This window comes from Oryx dammah, unplaced genomic scaffold, assembly GCF_014754425.2.
Source record: "Oryx dammah isolate SB20612 unplaced genomic scaffold, SCBI_Odam_1.1 HiC_scaffold_26, whole genome shotgun sequence".
NCBI lineage: Eukaryota > Metazoa > Chordata > Mammalia > Artiodactyla > Bovidae > Oryx > Oryx dammah.
The window spans coordinates 15,193,157-15,199,156 of NW_024070210.1; positions in this window are offsets into that span (position 1 = coordinate 15,193,157).

Here is a 6,000-nt window from a genome sequence, read left to right on the forward strand (position 1 = left end):
GCTCTGTGCCAGGCTGCCCTGTAAGCAGAAACAAGCCCCCAAGTCACTTAATGGTTACAAGCCATTGCTCTGATGTGAGCCAGTCATAGCAGCTGTTGACTTTGAGTAAATAGGTCAACCTCTCAGGGCCTCGAGTTTCCTCATCTGTAAAATGGCTCCATCACAGCACCTCCTTCATAGGGCTTTTCTGTGAGCAGGGGCTAGGTTGAGGGCAGGAGGAGGAGGGGGCGATAGAAGATGAGATGGTTGGATGGCATCACCAACTCAGTGGACATGAGTTTGAGCAAACTCCGGGAGACCGTGCAGGACAGGGAGGCTGGGCATGCTGCAGTCCATGGGGTCACAAAGAGCCAGACACGACTGAGCAACTGAACAACAATAATGTAGGCAAAACAAACATGCTGGGGCCCAGCAAGCTCTCAGTGGACAGTGTCTTTCTTGTGATTCTCCCGGAAACCCCTCCCAGAAAATCCAGCAGCTGGCTGCAGCCTGGGGTTAGACCCAGCAAAGCTCTTCCCTCAACCAAGTCCCCATTTCTAGAACTGAGGATAATTCCACGAGGAACTTGCCGTTTACCAGGAGAGAAAAGTAGTGGGTTAGGAAAATTAAGAGGATAAATAAGCCTGAAACGGGAATCCACTCTACAGAAGAAAAAACAGCTTCTGAACACTTGAGAGACTCTTATGTACATTCCCATAATTAATTTGCTAACCAGAAGCCACTGAGCTGTTCATTAAAGCAGACCCTCAGATCCTCCAGCAAGGCTTTATTTGTTATGAATCAGCCCCCCAGGCACTTGAAAGTAACAGAGCTAAACTTCCTTTACAAATAAGGTTAGAGAATGCAGAATGAGCCTTTATTGGAGGGATAAGATGAGGAGGACCACGTGGCTAAATGTGAGTAATTGACAAGGTCCCCAGCATTCCTGTTGGGACATGGATTCAGGAGGACTTATCACACGAGAGGAAGGGGAAAAAGGAGGGAAGGAGGAAGAAAGCGGGTGTGGAGGGTGAGGAGGAAGGAATTATCATGAAACAAGGCTTATAATTAATCCAATTTCATGCATCTGAGTCCATTCTTCATATATATATATGCTTTTTTCCCTTACACTTGTATATTTCTTTAATTCAAACTGACCTTCTCCTGCAGTAGTCTGAAACACCCATTTCAATACATAGTGTTTTTATCTCTCATGAAATCTTGCCAGGCATATCTTTCAACGCTGGACCCATTTTCCTGGACAGACACCAGCACAGTGGGAATCAGAGCATCATAAATACTCAGAGATTCTCCTGCCTGACCTGGTGACCTTCAGAGGAGGAGCTGAAGACCCCAGAAGTTGTGGCTCACTCAAAGACACTTACTAGAGAGCCAGGCTGGCTGGGGGATGCCTGGAGACACAGTGGGCAGGTGACCTGTGCAGGGGAACAGGGTGACTCTGCCCACCTGTTACCCTCCATCACCGTGTCCACAACTGCAGCACCGGTCCTGTGCTGGTTTGATTTTTGTCTGGTCTCCTTAGGAATGCTTTCCTCATGCTTTTTCTCTCTCTTCCCCTAAGAGTGACTTAAGACTGCAAAATGACCCAATTGCAAACTGGCTTCAGTAAGAGCCTGCCTCCCCCTGTATGCTGCAGCTCAGGCAAAAATCTGTAATTAAGCATCTTGTCGTTAGAAAGATTAGTCAAAACCAGGCTGATCCCAGACAACTGATTGAAATCTCGTTCCACACAAATTACGGCACGGAAAATAATGATGGGTAATTAGTGCCCTTCAATCGGGGTTTTTATCCATGATGTCCCAGGCTGCATCCATCATCATGAGAAGAGAGAGGCTTTGCCAAAGCAGGAGGAGACTGCTGGGCACTGAGGGGCTACCCCGGAACACCGGGAGGGCCAGGTCCCCTGGCAGAGCTCTGGCCCACAGTGGACAGCCGCTGGCTCTTCTTGTGGCTGTGTGCAGATTAGACAGAGGGGCCCCCTCTGGGCAGACCAATTCAAAACTTCAGCCCTCACCCCAGTCCTCTCAGGGGAGTGCCTTCATGCAGGACCCCAAAGTACCTGATGGCTCTCACTTTAGCCCATCTGGCTAAACTCTGGCCTCTGACACCACAAACAGATGCGTCTGGAGGAAGGACAGCTCATAATTTCAAAAGATGCCCCCAAATACACCTCGAGCAATTTTCCTTTCAATTGCTATTGGAGATCTGACATCCAGGAATCTAAACTCTTCTTGAGTCTGTTTTTATTTTTACCCCATAATGCGCAGTGATATATGGCATAAATATCCCACCTACTGAGATGGCTGGATGGCATCACGGACTCGATGGACGTGAGTCTGAGTGAACTCCGGGAGATGGTGATGGACAGGGAGGCCTGGCGTGCTGCGATTCATGGGGTCACAAAGAGTCAGACGCGACTGAGTGACTGAACTGAACTGAACTGAACTGAACTGAACTGTCACTGAACAGATTTGGCAGTTTTCAGATGACATTTAATCCTAGAGGTGCCATGGTGTTTGGCCATTGAGCTTAGTGGTTGGCGCTGGATTGCCTGAGTTTGAATTCCAGTTCTGTCTCTCACACGTAATTTAATCTCTCTGAGCCTCAGTTTATTCATCTGTAAAATGGGATGGTGATAATGATCCTATGTATCTCACAGGGTAGTCTTGAGGATTAGTGAGTTAATACAGAAAAGAGCTTAGAGCTATACGTGGGAAAGTGCTCAGTAAGTACCTCTAGCAGTTGCTACCAGCACTCTTTTTGGTAATGAGGAGACAGTTTCCATTCAGTGTCTAGTAAGTTCTGTCGCACAGCAAGCAAGCCTGTCTTGCTCCCTCTCCCATTCCCGTCATTCATCCATCGTGCATCCATCCATCCACCATTTAATCCTGCATTCGTGTGCTTCTCTGCATGCTGCAACTTCCACTGAGAAAGTTCCTTTTCGGATAAAGGGGTTCCTTATTCAGTCGCTACTAGAACCAACTATTGGAACTAACCAGCCTCTCTTCTGGGAGCTGCCAACCAGCTCCAGCATTCTCCCTCTCTCATTCCCACGCGCACACTGAGATGCCATAGGAATCGCCACACGTGTAAGGCTCTCTACCTGCTGGCCCAGCAGAGTGACCCAGAGCTGTGCTCGTGACCCATGCTGGGCAGTGTCTCTCCCTTGAAACCTTGCTGTCACGGCTGCCTCTCCAGGGACAAAGGCTGTAAGATGGACATTTCCAAGTGTGAGTGAGGTCATACTTCACACTGTGGTGCAGCAAGAAACACGAATATGGAAGCTGGCAGTGGAGAAGGGTGCCGGCCAGGGGCAGAGCCCCAGGAGCCTCAGCTGGCAGCTACCAGGCAGCATGGCAGTGCCTATACTCAGGGGAGCGATGAGGCATGAATCCTGGCTGTGGCAGCTCAGATGGACGGCTGTGACAGCTAACCATTCCCTGCCATCTCATCCATTCATGCACTCGCCCCCTCCTTCCTTCATTCATTTCAACTATTCCTTGAGTATCCATGGTGTGCCAGATACCGTTCTAGCCTCAAGGATGGATTGGTGTCCAAGGTGGACAGATTTCTGTCCTCAAGGAGTAGCAACACTGTATTTCATTGACTTTAAGCTATACCCTTTTATTCACTTTTTTTTTTTTTTGGTCTAGTTTCCCTTTTTTTTTTTCTTCACATTTTAACATCTTGGCAATCAGAATGCATCTTGAATCGATGGCATGGCATAGTTTCATTTAATTAGTGGTTATAAAAATAATGGTGTCTATGTCTTGAGAGTCCCTTGGACTGTAAGGAGATCCAACCAGTCCATTCTAAAGGAGATCAGTCCTGGGATTTCTTTGGAAGGAATGATGCTAAAGCTGAAACTCCAGTACTTTGGCCACCTCATGCGAAGCGTTGACTCATTGGAAAAGACTCTGATGCTGGAAGGGATTGGGGGCAGGAGGAGAAGGGGACGACAGAGGATGAGATGGCTGGATGGCATCACCGACTCGATGGACATGAATTTGAGTGAACTCCGGGAGTTGGTGATGGACAGGGAGGCCTGGCGTGCTGCAATTCATGGGGTCGCAAAGAGTCGGACACGACTGAGCGACTTAACTGAACTGAACTGATGATGTCATAGATTCAATGAAATATGATAATAAGTATAGCTGAGATGGCCATGAGTTCACCAAAACCAGCTTCACGTTCTGCTTAGACACAGGAAGACCACACTTCCCAGTCTCCCTTGCAGTCAGCTGTGCCCATAGACTGGGTCCTGGCCAAGGGCATATGGGCAAAGAGATGCAAGCCACTCCCCCATCTGGCTCATACGAATCTCTCCTGGCCACTCCCTGCCCCAACTCCTCTCTCTCTGTCCTTCCCTATCTGCAGGCCACACAGGGTCCAGGCAGAGGCTCCAGGAGGGGACTCCAACGCCCAGGGGCACAGCAGAGTCACAATTTGGAAGGACCCTGAGCCCATGAAAAACTTCACGAAAGGCTATCTGCCAAGCAGCTTCTCCAAAATGTTAGGTGGGCACAGTATCACCTGTCACGCTAAGCTGCTGAAACAGGGGTTGTACTGAATATATGACAATAACCAGTGTTACCCACTCTAACAAACACAGCCAGTAAAACAGCATAGTGATGAGCACTATGAAGAAGGCAGGAGGAGAAGGGGACGACAGAGGATGAGATGGCTGGATGGCATCACCGACTCAATGGACATGAGTTTAAGCAGGCTCCGGGAGTTGGTGATGGACAGGGAGGCCTAACGTGCTGCAGTCCATCGGGTCGCAAAGAGTTGGACACGACTGAGTGACTGAACTGAACTATGAAGAATGAGAAGGGCCAGGGCACAGATGGCAGAATAGAACAGTATCCGAACACAGTAGTCAGAAAAGGCTTCTCTGAGGAGGTGACATTTTAAGCGAAGCCAGAGCAAAGACAGGGTGAGAAGCACGGCGGGAGAGCTCTGAGTTGGAGGAACAGCAGAAAGACGTGGAGAGGCCCGCGGACAGGGCCCTCTCCCAGCCAGCAGCACTTGGACCAGGCAGGAAATCAAAGCGCCCCTGGTCTGTCCCGGGGCTACCTGCCTTGGCTGAAGCCCCCAGTGATAAGGAGGTCAGTAGTTTAGGTGGCAACTGCTTCCATCTTTAGATAACTTAGGTTTTTTTGCAAGTTCTTTGTCAAGAGCCAAAATATTTCTTCTCTCTGGAGCTTTCAGTTATAGTTTGTACAACTCCCTCCCTCGGGACCTACAGAACAAGTCTAACCCCCTTCCACCCGACAGGCCTGCAGACGGCTAAAGGCGGCTTCCTGCTCCCTGCTGAGTCCTGTCCTCAGCGGAACACATCTCCTGGACCTAGAATCACTCCTGCTCACATTTTGCCCTCTTTTGAGAATAACCCATCTGCTCTGTTTACTCTCCATAAAAAGGAACATCAGAACAGAGCACAGGGACTTCCATGGCAGTCAAGTGGATAACAGTCTGCCAATGCAGCGGACACAGGTTTGATCCTTGTCGGGGAAGATTCCACATGCAGCAGAGCAACTAAACTCGAGCACCACAGCTACCAAGCCCGTGCACGGCAATGAAGAGTAGCCCCCGCTCTCGGCAACGAGAGGAAGCCTTCACGTAGCAATGAAGACTCAGCACAGCTAAAAAAATTAAACTCTTAAAAAAGACATGAGTTTGGGTGCTGCGGGTTTGATCCCTGGTTGGGGAGCTAAGAACACGCATGCCTTGTGGCAAAAAAAAAAAAAAAAAAAAAAACAGAAGCAATATTGTAACAAATTTAATAAAGACTTTAAATTTAGTCTACATCAAAAAAATAAAAAGAAAAATCTTTAAAAAAAAAAAAAAAAAGAGCACAGCCTTCAGGTGAGTTCTGACCAGTGCAGAGAGGTTCTGACACCTCCTTCATCCTCGATGCTATATTTCTGTGGAGGCAACCCTAAGTGGAATCGGCATTTAAGGCTCTTGGCTCACACTGCTGACTTATACTCTGCTCCT